The sequence below is a fragment of the Zophobas morio genome, unplaced genomic scaffold (assembly GCF_036711695.1).
Source record: "Zophobas morio isolate AGI-343-1 ecotype UQ-CSIRO unplaced genomic scaffold, CSIRO_AGI_Zmor_V1 ptg000017l, whole genome shotgun sequence".
NCBI classification, from domain to species: domain Eukaryota; kingdom Metazoa; phylum Arthropoda; class Insecta; order Coleoptera; family Tenebrionidae; genus Zophobas; species Zophobas morio.
The window spans coordinates 13,082,306-13,098,655 of record NW_026972122.1 but is presented as its reverse complement, the minus strand read 5'-3'; the positions used below and the strand labels follow the sequence as shown (position 1 = coordinate 13,098,655).

The following is a 16,350-nucleotide window of genomic DNA, read 5'->3' as shown; positions in this document are numbered from 1 at the left end:
TTTTGAACCGAAGTGTAATTAAAAGTCGATGCTCTGGATTCAACGGTGTTCTATTACTTTTTTTGACTATCCACCAATATATTGTAACAAATTATCGAATTGTTCTACAGACATTCTCGTATAGTGGAAAAACATTTCCGTATCCTGAAGCCTCATTTCTTGTATCAGGTTATGATAATCTCTCTGCTTCTTGCGGTTCTGATAAATGGGTCGTACCCATCATCTAAAAATTTTATTTTAATTATATAATGTTAAACATACCAACCTACAATACCTTCGAAGTTGAATGAGCTGTTCCAAATGCCAAAAAATTGTATATGCGAATTCAATATTTACAAAGAAAAAATAGAGCATTAACAAAACGGAAAAGTGACGCAAAAAAAATAAGTATATGCATGATACAGAGGAAGCCCAGCGTCAAACAGGACTAAGAAGATTGTTAAATGAAACAACATATAATTTCATGTTCTCTCAAATACGGATGCAACTAAAAAAGCCCAAAGACGGAAGGTTAACTTACAGAGATACAATTTTTGCTGTATCACTGTTGAAGCAGAGTGAGTGGTGGTCTAAATTTTTACGTCGCATATTCAGTTTGTCATTAAAAATAACAATAACCACTCTTTGAAATAAAATCCCATTTGTGTGTGGAATTAATGCGAACATATTAGATAGTCTTAAAACAGCTGCTACCTCAGAAAAAAAAACGATGAATTTGAATTATGCACCTACTTATTTTTTATTTTTGACGAAATGTCTCTTCAAATGGGGCTACAATTCAACAAAAAGTGTGGTTTGCATTGATGGTTTTGTTGACATGGGAGGTGAATGCCGTAAAATGGTGGTCGGCGACCATGTCTTTGTATTCATATATTCCTTCTTGGCATACATTTGGCGCAAATTACGAGGAGAGTGTTTTAAGTATCTTATCCCAAGAAACTTTAATTAGGATCCCCTTGAGAACTTTTTTAGAGGTATTCCTTGTTATAGTGGAAGAGCTATCAATCCTATTGTGCTGCCTTTATTGCTTCTTTTAAAGCTCTTCTTATAAACAACTTCCTCTCCCCGCACCCTGTTACTTTCAAGTGCGAAGACGAGTCCGAGGGCGCCTTTACAAATTTGGGTAATCTTGTTGCTGTAAATAATGTTAACGTCACAATGCCAAATATACCAGTCTTTGTATTCCTTTTGAGGTAAGTAAATCATCTACTTTCGGCACAGAACTCAATACCTATGTCAGCAATATTTGGTCCTTATGGACACAGATTCCCAGCATAGACAACATGGTCCCATTCTTGCCCGACAATAAAAAAAAATGCATGCCGTTACATTGTTCGTATTCCATTTTAAGCATCTATTAACATTACATACAATGTTACCAGTGAATATTTTAGTTTATAATTTAAAAACTGTTTTATTTAAATATGTGCAAAATAGTCAGGGCCGTCTTAACCCGGGGGTGCAAGGGGTGCAAGGCGCCCGGGCGCAAGGCCCAAGGGGCGCAAACGGCAAGCCGAACACTTAAGTGACTTAAGTGTAATAAAAATGTAAATTTTTTTAAACTAATAGAATGTATTTTTAATTTTGATAACACCCTATCAGAACACATTTCTCGAATTCAAAGTGCTCAACATCGCATGCCCCATTATCTTGGCCACAATATTCATGCGGCCAAAAGCTCATTGGAAATAACGATTCTTTTTTTCAATTGTCTAGGAAATTACTACAGCATTTCGTTTTAATATGGAAAAAATGTCTGATGCATTGTATTTTATTTTTTCAAATAACAAGTATGAGAGCGACACGAGGAACATAGCAAGCTCACTGATGTCGAAACTAAAGAGTTTTAAGTTTATATGTTCAGTAGTTACTTGGTAGAATATTTTATCAAAAATTAATATTGTCAGTAAAAATTTACAAATGTCGGATGTCATTCTTTCAGAGGGCGTCAAAAAGCTAGGTCAAATCAAAAAAGATTTAGTTACAAACCGTATTGACACTGCGTTTGAACAGTTGTTATTTGACTCAGTATCAATTGCTGAAGAATTAGAGTGTGAAACTGAATTTGTTCAAACTGCTCGTCCACGTCCCCGAAAAAGACATTTTAATTACGAAACTGCAGATGAGCTCATTTTAGACCCAAACCAAAATATTAAAATCGATTTCTATTATTATTTATTCGTCACGGCAACTGCAAAAATAAATGAAAGATTCGAATTGTTAATACAACACAATACAAATTTTTCATTTTTAGAAAATATAGAAAACTGAAGGAAATCGGAGCCAGAGCAAAAAAAAACACAATGTCTCAACTTGCAACAGAAATTAACTTATGAAAATAAATCCGATATAGATGGGGAAGATCTGTTCCATGAGTTAGAATTGTTGCCAATATTTTTTATAAATAAGAACACAACTCCACTTGATATTTTAAGTTATATGTTTCCGAATAATTTACTATCCACATTTCCTAATCTTTCAACATCTCTATATACGTATATATTTTAACTCTTCCAGTGCCGGTAGCTGAGGGCGAAAGATCATTTTCTAAGCTGAAGTTAATAAAAAATTATCTGCGGTCAACCATGACCCAAGGTAGATTAACTAAGCATTGAAAAGAAACAGATTTTGAAATAGCCGAAATAATAAAAAAAATTAAAATCTCAAAAGCGAGAAAAATTGACTTTGATGTATGAAATAGCACAGAATAATTTTAAGTTTAATCATTCTGATCTGACATCTGTATCTTACATAAAGACTATAAAGTAAGTTTGTGTGATATTTTTTATGGAATAATTTATTAGTTTTTGTTAAGTTTAAATATGTGTTTAATATGTTTAATTATTTTTTATAACGTTTAATACTCCGAAATAATTTTAAATTTGTTTTATATTTTTATTATTTAAAAAAAAACAGATTTTGAAATAGCCGAAATAATAAAAAAATTTAAAATCTCAAAAGCGAGAAAAATTGACTTTGATGTATGAAATAACACAGAATAGTTTTACGTTTAATCATTCTGATCTGACATCTGTATCTTACATAAAGACCATAAAGTAAGTTTGTGTGATATTTTTTATCGAATAATTTATTAGTTTTTGTTAAGTTTAAACATGTGTTTAATATGTTTAATTATTTTTTATAACGTTTAATACTCCGAAATAATTTTAAATTTGTTTTATATTTTTATTATTTAAATGTAACTGTGTAAATTATATAATTGTAATAAGATTGCACAGATTGTCATCGATTAAACTTCCTAGCCATGTCGTTTATATAATAAATAGATCAACCATCGTTATGTTTTGATTTTTGGCATACATGAATAGAATATTTAAGCGAATTGTGGCGGTTAACTGCTTCTAGGTTAACCACCCGTAACGTTACATTCTGATATGGGGCTCTAGACTCTGTAAAAAACAGAGTTAATTAATTTTTGACAGGGGTGCGCAACGCTGATTTTCGCACCCCGGCGCAGAGTATGCTTAAGACGGCCCTGAAAATAGTGATACTTTTGACCTTCTGAAAGTTCTATTTTGCGATAAGCACACTATTTGTTTTTGCCTGCAACATACCTTAAGAGCAATTGAATCCTGTACACATTATCAATAAAATCATGTATTAAAAGTGCATATGTCTTTCCACAAATAATAAACGCTACAGTTTCCACAATCTTAAAAAATTATAACCCCCCAATGTTGAGGAACATTTTATGGCGGAACATGAACAGATTCTTCCATGACCTTCGGGAAGCAATCGATAGCAGAGAACAGATTGGAGTGGATATTGTCCAAAAAAACTATCACAACAAACTTCCAAGAAATTAAAGCCAAAAAGTAGGTGTAAGATGCATTGTTTGTAAAGTTCACAAAACGAATTTTGTAAATTTTTCAGTTGGAGTTAACAAAAGAAGAAAAGTTTATTCAAATCCTATAATTGAGGCGAAACTTGAGTTTATCAAATTGCAAAAAGAGAAGTTTTTAGAACAACATTATTTAAAAATGGCAACCTTCAAAACTGATTTGAGACTGAAGCAAAGACAATAATCTGTCATAATTTTAACATTTGCATATTCTTGTATTATTAGTGTCTTTAAGCAATAAAAAAATGCAGTCATTGGAGTAGTTTTATTATGAACATCCAAGTGCAACATTAAACTATTAAAAAAGCGTTAAGCAAATCACGTGAAACAATAAAAACAATTGAAACGTTATATACAGTGCAAATGTAAATTAATATTATTAACATTTTATAAAGGTGCAAAATAGTTATGTAAATTCAAACGATACTGGTTGTTTAAATTGTAAATTAAACCAACTACCCGTGCACCTAATAATAATTCACCCTAAACATTATTCACAATGTTTATTGCTGCTTCCCTACCTGAAATGTCTCGCCAGCTTCGCATTTTGAATATGATCATAAAGTAATAGTCCGCTCCCAGTCTGTATGAAAAGAGGAAATCTTTCACGGTTTCCAAATTCCGAACACCGACAAACAGACCCGACAGATAGTAGGGATTCTTTTATTGCACGTTTATTTGTTACCTAAAATGCAAACTACTACAGGTTTATCGACGGCCAGGCAAAACTCCTGTCTGCATAAATTGGTATTACGAATGTTTCATCTGGCACCGTAAAGTAATAAACTAATTTGGGCCACGACGGCAGTATTTGAACAAAATCATGCGCCCCCAGATCAATAACGCAGAAATGCATAAGAAAAACATGTTATCGAAAACAAAACTACAAAGTTTCGAATACAGAAAAGGTTTTTATAAACATACAGATTGTTAAGAAACATCAGTATCATGTTATTATATTTTTAGGATGCTGCCTGGAATCGTGTGGCGCAGAATTATAATTCTGTGGTCACCCAATATGGATGTGTTGACCAAATAAAATCCAAATATGATAATTTAAAAACACCGACCAGTAAAATAGTGGCTACAAATAGAAATTCTATGAGAAAAACGGGGGGGGGGGGCGGCGGTGAAAGCAAATTGGTGATTGACCCGGTCACCGACGCCGTCCTTGCGATTGTTAACGTTAAAATGGTAACAGGATTGGAAAATATTGTCGACGATGACCATGTAAGTGATTTTTTTTTCGATAGGAAATATTATATTAACAGTAATGATTAATAATTTAGAAAGATGACGTAAACGACAACAGTATTCTCTCGGGTCATAAAAATCCTGTAAGTATTAATAGTTATTATTAGCCAGTAATAATAACACGTGATTTATAGAGCGACTTAACTAACGATATAAATGTAGTGCCTCTGGACAATGGCACCCAGGGACTTGCAAGCAGTGTAAGTTATTTACATAATAATTTATTTAAAACTACAGAGCAAGAAATGAAACAAAAGTACAATACGGAGATATGATTATATTTTTCCATATTTGTTTTATAAATTTTTATTCTATTTTAGAATCGTAATCTTGTTTATAAGCACCCAAATGCGGGCGTAAGTTGGCCTTTATCGCACAAATCTGTCAAAAATTGCTAAGCAACAATTGATTGTTCATTTACACTAATCAATTAATTATTCAAACACGCTTCGATATTCAACGTTGTTTTTAAGTTGGAAAAATAATATTTTATCAAATTATTACCTGACCGACTTCAAATTCTTCTAAACTTTCTTTTGAATAAACGTTTTTCGCTTCTTTAATTTGCATTTTGAAAAACGAATTATCAAATAATCAACGTGGTATCCATAACAACATATAATTCATATTAGCTTATTAGCTTACATCGCAGTTAAAGATAAACAGACTTTAATATAAATGGCTTTAGACTATAATACTACATCAAATCAACATTACCGTAAAAAATGAAGCGCCCATACATGCAAGGACTCGAAATAAACCAGCTGTAAACCCAAAAACCACGTCGACTGTCTTATAAATTACACAGGCCGGCATGAATTTGGGGTTTGAATTCTTGTTAGTATTTTGTGATAAGGATCACATACAATTAATATATCTGTACTTATTTTTTTTCCATCACGTATAGTTCAATTACAAAAAAATATGCTTACATTTTAAGAAAAATTAGCAGTACCGCACAACATTTTATTTTACTATTACTTAACTTTTATTTATTGGAATAATGTTAACGTATAAAAGCATCCTAGTGAGTTGCGAAACTAAAACCATAAATTCCCTTGGAAATGGTCTCTATTTTGCCTCAATTTTGGACATTTAAGTCAAATCATTCAATGAAGACGTAAAATGGCTTCAACTTCATTTCGTTTTCATTGTGTTAATGAACCTGATAGTTTTTGTTATATTTGTGGTTGTTATGTTATTAAAAAACTTCAAAGAAACATTACTGAATTTGTTAAAAACGCATATCGCATTTATTTTGGATTCGACATTGGAAATCAAGACAAAAATTGGGTTCCACATAAAGTTTGTCATACTTGTGTTGAACAATTACGGAAATGGTCCAAAGGTCAAAAAAAATCTCTAAATTTTAGAATGCCCATGATATGGCTTGAGCCGGTGAGTCACTTAGAGTGTTATTTTTGTACCACCAGTGTAAATGGGTATAATGGTAAAAACAAAAAGCACATTACATACTCTACTGTGTCATCAGCAATTAAACCAATACCCAATGATTCAGATCTGCTAATTCCTGAACCTTTTAATGTTATGGAATCCCCTGACTCAGACATAGAAATGCAATATGGCCATGAGGAGGTATATGATAGTGAAAGTTCTAACGATTCAGTTCCCCACAAATTTGAGCAGACGGAGCTTAATGATTTAACCAGGGATCTAAATTTGTCAAAAGAGGCTGCGCAATTGTTGGGTTCACGACTGAATTCTAAAAATCTTGTAAGTTCCGATACAACATTTCCATGGTACAGGAACAGAGAAAAAGAGTACACCATTTATTTTTTGGAAGATGAATCTTTGGTCTATTGTGTGGACATTCCAGGCTTGATAACACACCTAGGTGCTGAACACTATGATCCAAACGATTGGCGTCTTTTCATTGACTCAAATAAAATAAGTTTAAAGGCTGTATTATTACATAACGGAAATAAGTTTTCTTCAGTTCCTGTAGCACATTCTGTGCACATCAAAAATACTTTGCATTGGACAAAAAGGGAGTGGCCGAAAAGAATCTCTATGAATCCAGGTTCCAAAAATATAATACGTAAACATTTAGTTGATTCTGATAAAATTTTATTACCGCCACTTCACATTAAACTGGGTTTAATGAAACAATTTACTAAAGCTTTGGACAAAAACGGCGCATGTTTCCGATACTTGTGTAGCAAATTTCCACATGTCTCTGACGCCAAGCTGAAAGAAGGCATTTTTGTTGGGCCCGACATTCGCAAGTTAATGGCAGATGCAGATTTTGAAATCCAAATGACACAAGTTGAAAAAGAAGCGTGGTTGTCATTCAAAGCTGTAATAGAAGGTTTCTTGGGCAATAATAAAAGTCCTAATTACGAAAGTCTTGTAAGAGACATGTTACAAAAATTTCAAAATTTAGGCTGCAATATGAGCCTAAAGATTCATTTTTTATTTTCACATCTAGATTATTTTCCTCAAAATTTGGGAGCAGTAAGTGAGGAGCAAGGTGAAAGGTTCCACCAAGATATAAAACACATGGAGAAACGGTATCAAGGGCGGTGGAACGTGAATATGATGGCAGATTACTGCTGGAATTTGAAGAGGGATACTGAAGTCCTTCCTTCACAAAATGTTCCAAAGCGCTCGTTTGGTAAAAAACGAAAACGTACAATGAGAAAGAAGTCGTAACTTTAAATATCACTAAAATATAATATTATAAATATATCAATTAAATGAGTTAACATTAAAATAGTATTCATTCTAAGTATTTTTAGTTTTGCCCTGTGGTTTAAAAATCTTACGTGATAGAAAAAAACTGATGATACTTTTGGAATGTGTAGGTCTATACTAAACATGTCTACCCAAAATTTTTCAAACCCCAACCAAAAATCGAAATTTTGCAGGCCTGTGTTATTAATAATATATTACATAAATAATTAAAAAAATATGTGTATAAATTCCTAAAATATACAATAAACAAACGGCATAATTTCGACGATATTAACGAAGCGACTAAGTTTGTAGCCTTCGAATGGCAGTGTTGACCAATATTGCAACGAACCAAAAAAGAGATCGCAAACTTCGTTAACATCGACCGTGGGAAAAAAATTTAATGCCTGTCCTATATAACTGTGCTTATTGTGCTATCACACGGTTGTAATGATTAGTATTTTTCTGATTTGCAATAACCACGGGTAAATGGTCTTCGATTGCGTCTTAGCCTGGATTTTATTGGCGATGGCGATGGCGAGCACGACTGGCGTGCTGTCCGTGAAGCTGAATGAAAATTCCAAATGCGCCTTAATGACGTGTAACAAAAAAGTTGCAAAAGGTGTTATTTGTGCGTCGTGCAATGTAGTGTACCACTCCAAATGTGCCACTAGTGCTGGAAATACCAACCCAGACGAAAGGCTTACTTTTTGGTCCTGCGTCAAATGTATTCCTAATCCAGATGCCGCGAGAAAGTTGGCGAATATACTCCATATGACGACATCGCTAAGTAGGGAAAATGCAATATACGTGAAATTGGTAAACCAACTGGAGGAAAAAATAGAGTATTTGCAAGGGAAAAGTTAATAAGATAGCCACCAGCGAAGGAAGTAAAAACTCAATCGCAAAAACTACCAACCAGTTAAAAACTGTAAACAATCATATCGATCGTGAGACAAAAGAAGTGACAGCCAGTACAAACATCCGAGATGAACCATTCATTCCGGATCATCAAAAAATCAACGGTAATGATAAAAGGAGATCGGGAGAAAGAAGACTGCGTAATCAAAAAGGCATTTATGGCACGGCAAAAATAGTGGAGAATACGGGAGAAAATGTTGAAGGGAACAAGTCTACTCAAACATCTTTCGCAGCTGTAACGCGACGGGCATGGCTCTACGTAGGTCGTGCAACGAAGAACTCGACCGCTAAAGGGTTGCGAAACTATTTGGTGAGCAAGTGTCCAATCAAGACTTTAGGGTCGAAAAACTGGATTCCAGGGAGGAGGCCCAAACACTTTCCTTTAAGGTTGGCTTTGACTATGATCTTCTAGATAAGCTGAATGATAGTAACTTCTGGCCGTCAGGTCTATTAGTTAGGCGATTTAATTTTTTCCGGAAGATGCCAAAAACTCAGGAACTGACTTAGAATTTAACAAGCTATTAAAAATTTTTTATTTAAAAATACAGTGCGTAAGAAATAAACTATTAGAATTAGAATTGTTAGTAGGGGAAAAAAATGTAAACATAATCTGTCTGACGGAACACTGGTTAAAGACGGAAGAACAAGATACTTGTAATCTCAAAAATTTTATATTAGCAGATATATAATGTAGGCAAAACTATGCACATGGTGGAGCTGCAATTTATGTAAAATCGAATTTAAGATATAAAAAAATTATGGTCAGCCAATTCTGTGTTGGGAAATCGATAGAAATAACAGCTGTGAATTTGTTAGACCTAAATAATGTTGTTATTACAATTTACCGCTCACCATACGGTGACTTTCAAGTGTTTTTGTATAACCTAGAGTCACTATTAAACTACTTACTAGAGTTGGAACCTAAGAAATCCTTTATATTGGCGGGTGATTTCAATGTAGATTTTTTGAAATCTAGTGTAGACAAAAATAAATTACTAGATTTAATGGATTCGTATAATCTGAAGTTTTTGGTGAAAGAGCCAACTAGATCAATGTCATGTCTTGATAATGTATTTATAAATTTACCCGATTCGCTAGTGGACTGTACAGTAACAGATCCTACGCTATCTGATCATTCTGCCATAGTCTTAAAAATGAAATGTGAACTCTCAACGAACAGCGTGGTTACAACGGAGCGGATATATTGTCCCATAACTATTACAAAATTAGAAAATTTCTGTGAAAATTTACATAATACTGACTGGTCCTTTATATATTCATCTAAATCTGTTCAAACTGCTTTCAGTAGTTTTTTCAGTAGCTTTTTAGATCTGTATTATCATTGCTTTCCTATAGTAACTCTTAAACTACATACTCAAAAGTCTCAGTCAAAGTGGTATAACGACGAACTAAGAAACATGAGAGAAACTCTAAAAGCCGTTGATATAATGCGGAAGTCTCCAAGAGCAGCTGAAGGGGCAAATCGGGCGTATCAACAAATACGGGAAATATACAGAGAACGTCTTGTGTTAACAAAAAAAGAATACAATAAGAAACAAATTGAAAGCTCAAAAAATAAAAGTAGAACAGTTTGGGACCTCATTCATTCGGAATTAGGTCAAAGTAAGTATAAATCGCAAAATAATAACTTGACCGCTCATAATCTTAATTACCACTTTTCAAACGTAGTAAAACAATTAGTTAACAATCTTGTTCCACATAATTCAATATATAATTACCTATGTAAAATGACGTCGCCAGGGAAGTCATTTGGTCTGGAATATACTGATCCTGTGGAGATTTCTAGTATAATTAGCGGCTTAAAGGCGAGTGATGCTAGAGACATTTACGATCTAACTATAAACACGGTGAAATATATGAAGGACTGGCTCAGTCCAATTCTGGCTCACCTATTTAACAAGTGTATAGAAGAAGCAACTTTCCCTGATAAATTAAAAATTGCAAAAATAAGATCTATATATAAAAAGGGTGACATTAATAATTGTCTAAACCATCGTCCAGTTTCTGTTTTGCCGGCGCTTTCTAAAATTTTTGAAATACTGTTTTATAGGCGACTTGCATCATTTTTTGACAACCACAACTTATTTGTAGACAGCCAATTTGGCTTCAGAAAAGGGCGTTCAACAACAATGGCATTGTTAAAATTGGAAAGCGAAATTTTAACTGCACTGGACGAAAAGAAATTAGCATGTGCTTCTTTTCTAGATCTTAGCAAGGCTTTTGATAGCATAGATCATCAGTTGGTATTAAAAAAATTGGAGTTCTACGGCATTCGGGGGTTGCCTCATGACTTAATTAAATCCTAATTCACAAGCCGATATCAGTGTGTAGAGGAAAAAAGGGAGAAATCACAGTTGGCTAAAATAGAGTGTGATGTACCGCAGGGGTCTGTCTTAGGGCCCTTGTTTTTTATAATGTTTATAAACGATTTGCCTATGGGGATTACAGCGCAACGTCATATATTATTTGCCGATGATACCACTTTGGTAAACTGCGCAAGTGATATGGATAACCTAAAACTTATGCAAAAAAACAGTATGTGCTCAGCAAAACAGTGGTTTGACGACAATAGGCTAGTTATGAATGCAGAAAAGACAACATCATTAACTTTCTCATTGAAAATAGACAATTTAATTGGCGAACTTAGCAAAAAAAAAAGTCTCTTGGAGTAGTAATTGATAATCGTCTCCTATGGACCGGACATATAGATTAATTAGCAGGCAGACTATCTTCAGTTGTGTATCAAATACGGAAACTTTTAGGCTACTGTGATCTCGAAACCGCTTTAGTTTTCTACAGAGGTACCTTCGAGAGTCTCTTGCGTTACTCCATTCTCGTATGGGGAAACTCTACGAGTGCAGTCAGAATTTTTTTGATTCAAAAGAAAGCTGTTCGAGCCTTGCTAAAGAAATCAAAATTTCAATCATGCCGTCAGTTGTTTAAGAAACTGAAGTTACTACCCTTGGCATGTTTATTTATCTTAGAGTCTGTTGTTTTCGCAAAAATTAATGAGACCAAATTTAAAAGGAATCTTAATTATCATAGTTATGACACTAGAAATAAAGATAATTTCGTAATCCCATATCACCGTATTAAAAAAGCACAACAGTCAGCGCAATACACTAGTGCTATTCTGTTTAACGCTCTCCCTAAAAAGGTGAAACAAAAGCCTCTTCCTCTATTCAAGTCAACCGTCCGGAATATATTAGAGGGCAACTGTTTCTACACGGTAGATGAATTTTTAGTAGCTAAGCTGGCAACAATTAATGTCTAAAAAAAATTGTTAATATATACATTATTAATGTTTGTAAAAATTGTGTGTGATTTTAAAATGTATCCTCTGTTAGGGTTCGGTTTACTATAGTTGGCTCCTCCTTTTTGATTACATTTTATATTGAATAATTAAGTATGTACATATTGTAATTAATTGAGATGTCCTCCTGTTCTGTACAAAATGAGGCGAAATATGTATTATTATTATTATTATTATTATTATTGTTGATGGAGGGGAATGCAAGGCAGGAATGTTGACAGTACTGAATTGGTTTTACATATTTTGGATATCATGCAATCTAGCTTCCATCTCGTCAGACAAAAGTTTGTTCTTTTCCTTTTCTGCCAACAGGTCGTCTTCTAATCTGTCGACCTCCTTTTGCAGTTTCTGTACGGAACGTTCAGCAAACTCAGCGCGAGACTCAGCTTCACGCAGTTTATCAGAGATGGAACGGATTTTATCCTCGCTATGTTCTCTGGTAACACCCGCCTCAGCTAGACGTTGTTCCACCTGTTTGAGGGTGACCGAATACTCTTCCTCTTTTAACGTGGCCTTCTCCCCAGACACTTCAAGGGACTTCAAGTTGTTGCCAACGACGCGAAGTTCCTCCTCAAGCTCTACGATTTTGCTTTCGCTCTGCTCGGCCCGTTCTTCGGCTCGCTCCAGGTCCTGCTCCATTAGAACCAACTTTCTGGCAACCTCTTCGTATTTTTTGTCGGCCTCTTCGGCTATGAGTTTAGCTTGAGCCAGTTGGTTTTCCAATATGGCTACTCTGTCGTCTTCCATGTTGGTCCTGTTTTCTAAGGCTTTGCGTATCATTTCGCTTTCATCGGCGGCGGCGGACGCTTCCGCCAATTTGGCAGTGGCCAGACGTTCTTCCGAACGTTCCAAGTCTTCTTCTAAGAGCAGAATGCGGCGGTTGAGGGCGGCGACTTCCGAGTCAGCTTCCTCTCGTTGCATGCATTCCGCATGAAGTCGTTTGTTGTACTCTTCGCACTCGTCCTTCTACCGCTCCATTTCCTCCCTCGTTTGGCGCATCTTCTTCTTGAGGACGTCCAAAAGGGAGCCCTGCTGGATGTTGGCCGTCATTTTGGCGAATTTTCTCTCGGGGAAATGCGAATTTTCACACAAAAACCCGACGACGACTAGCCACATGCACCGACACCGACGAGCAACATCAAAATAATAGCTATGTATTAAAGTTCGCATCGCCACAATTCACACAGTCTTGCCGAAAATACTCAATATTTCGTTAAAAATAGTTTAGAAACTAAATATAATAAAACGTTGTGTGTACCACGTGCATAATTGTCGATTGTGGCACTCGAGAAATTGAAAGCCCTCCTTCGTCGGGGTTTAAACATTCCGTCGTGCGACAATCTTCCTGATTATGCCCTGAATACATAAATAACTATTATTATTAAAAAAATTACAATCTCGCAAAGTATTGATCTATTAGTAGGCGTCTCTGATTTCTACCCTCAATTCATCCGGTCCAGGGGGATTTTGAATGTTATCTTCATGTTCGATATTGTCAAACCATTCTTCTGGATTCCCGATTAAAAATAGGGAGAAATGTTTCGTCATATATGCCAGTTTGTAATAAACATTTCCGTAGCAAAGTTTTTTTTTCAATAGAGGGAAAGTATGTGTTTGACTAACGTCCAGATAAAAAGGTACTGAATGTTCGTAGCTCATGTGAATAAACTACATAGATTGAAACCAAATGTGGTGCTATCTGAAAACCTTCCAAAACGCTTAGATGAGCACGTAGTAAATGAAGACATCAGCAAAAACAGGAGGTTAAGGATTGAAAAGCGACATCAAGTAAGATGAATCCTGTTTAAAAAGCTCAAAATTTTTGTGTACCATGTTCCATTTATGTCCTTATACTGTGGGCTTACAAGTTTCCTCTAACAACAATTTGTATGTTCATCTCTCCTAGTCAGTTTTTTAATGAAAAACAGCCCCTAGTGAATTTTCAAAATTTCTTGGCTAGATATCTAAATGTTTTTATTTTGTACATTACATATAATCATGAGAAGATACCACATACCTAAAACTTTTTTTACTCATAGGGTAAAATCCAGAGGTGAATATGATGTTCAGACTGTCAATGAATCAACACCAATCACGACGAGGTGCGAAAGATCCTGTTCCAGAGACAGTATTAGCCATAATTACATAATATGAAAACGGTGATTGGATTGGAATCAATTGGTGATAATGATTTTGTTGTGGTAGGTTCACTTGCCATATGTAAATAATAATTAATCTTGCTTTTTTTTAATTGTATATTTTAGGACCCCATCGTAGATGTCCACATGCAGGAATTTTATGATGGAACTCCATTAACAATGACTTATGAAGTAGTAAGTTTTGCTATTGATAATTATCAAATTGCGATTTCCACAAGTTCATATATACATATTTTAGGATTTGAACTTGCCTTAAACAACTACATCTTTAAATTGCAGTACGGAGACTGCAAATGTGCATACTGTAAACCACTAATGTCATATTTCTTACTATCAATACATGATGCATTATGTAGGAATATATATTACAGCCTGAAGAAACAAATGCCACCATGCCTTTTAATGAGAGTATGGATAGTGACGAATCTAATATTGGAGATCAAAATCCAATTCCAGCAGTTATGGCCACTGTCAAAAAGGCAGTTCATAAAGTAATTACAAAAAAACAACCTGAAGAAAATATAAGATATAGTTGTATCTCCTGTACAGTAGTAACTATTTGATTTTAGTGGAGTAACTGTAACGCAAAAAAAAAATTAAAACACCACTACACAGCCAAAGAGCTATATTATAAGAGAAAAGCAGATTTGGTAGCCTTGCAAATAGAAAACGAAAAACGACGAAATCAAAGGGAACAAGAGGAGCATAAAATTAAAATGTTATTAGAAAGAGAATTACATAAACATTAACAATCCTGAAAGAACTTTTGAATGAAATGCGTTATTTGTACATCGATCACTGCCAGCGGGTGGAAATGACCCTGATCAAGCCCCAGACGAAGACCGTTTCCACTGGTGTCGTCATCTTACTTTAGACGGGAATCTTTATGACGCTTATTTAAAATGGGGGAAAAAAAAATCAGGTTCAAGTTCGGTTAGAATACAGAGTTAATCAAATTCGAGTATTGGTATTTTTTTGGATAACTATATTTTTTCTTCAGAGTAAACAAATACTTATTAGTAGCGACACACTAAAAAACTATGTGCAGCTGAATTTTTTTCTGAATTAGTCTGTGAAAAAGAACTGAAGACATGGAAAAATTTGAAAGTTTATCAAAGTGAGTTATATTCTTATTTGTTAAATGGCTTTGTATTACGAATAAGGTCGATTCGTTTCTTAAGAAATACGACTAAAATATTAATGTTGAGAAAAATGCTTTTACAGAAATTCAAATTTATCAAAATTTCATATGAAAATAAGTGCTATCGATGGAAAACATACAGTAATGCAAAGTCGAAATAAGAGTGGAAATCATTATTACAATCATAAAGAAACCCACACTAGTTGTAATGGTGCTGCAGACGCAAATTATAGATCTGTCGATGTTGGATGAAATGGAAGGATATTTATTGGAGGAGTCTTTCAAAACTGTTCTCTAAATTCCGGACTAGAACGTAGCGTTCCAAATTAGTCCAAACCTGCCCTCCTGTTCAAAAGAGAGGTAACTGTACCATATTGTTTTGTAACTGACGATGCGTTTGCTATGAAAACCTAAATTTTAAAACCATTTCCTTTTTAAGATCAACCTCCACAGAACCAGTTTTTAACTAAATTGTCCAGAGCGCACCAAATTATCGAATTTTGTAAACAAATTTAGAATTCTGTCAACCTAAATTCTGAAAAGGTATCGGATATTGTTCTTGCAATATGTAAAATACACCTTTTTTTTATTACCTACTGATAATTCGCACGCAAACTATACACGAATAATTCGTTAACACAGAAGAGCCCAAAAGCTCACGAATAATATAAAAAAATCAACAGCCGTAACAATATAAGAAAATAATTTTTTTATTTTTCATTACATCGAGGAGATCGACATAATCTCACAGCTTCACAAAAAGAAAATAGAGAAGAATCGTATTACTAAGAAGACCTAATAATTTTGTAAAGAAACTTATAATCCAGTTTGTGGACACATTTAAAAAAAGATGTTTACAATAATTTTGTGCCTAACCTTTTTTAGGTTTTCAACACGAAGATGGAAATATTATTAATAAACTTCCACTGGAAAAACTTGTTGAACAAGGTTTTGACCTAGATATCTCATCTGTGTATAAAATACT

The 16,350-nt window shown here is 34.3% G+C and overlaps 1 long non-coding RNA gene and 1 pseudogene across 1 annotated transcript in view; both read right to left on the bottom strand.

Annotated features, from left to right (window-relative positions):
* Nucleotides 1-16,350, bottom strand: part of LOC135130502 (uncharacterized) — a 275,273-nt gene that overhangs the window by 199,617 nt on the left and 59,306 nt on the right. The window lies entirely within an intron of this gene.
* On the bottom strand, nt 12,251-13,196 carry LOC135130379 (tropomyosin-1, isoforms 9A/A/B-like; annotated as a pseudogene).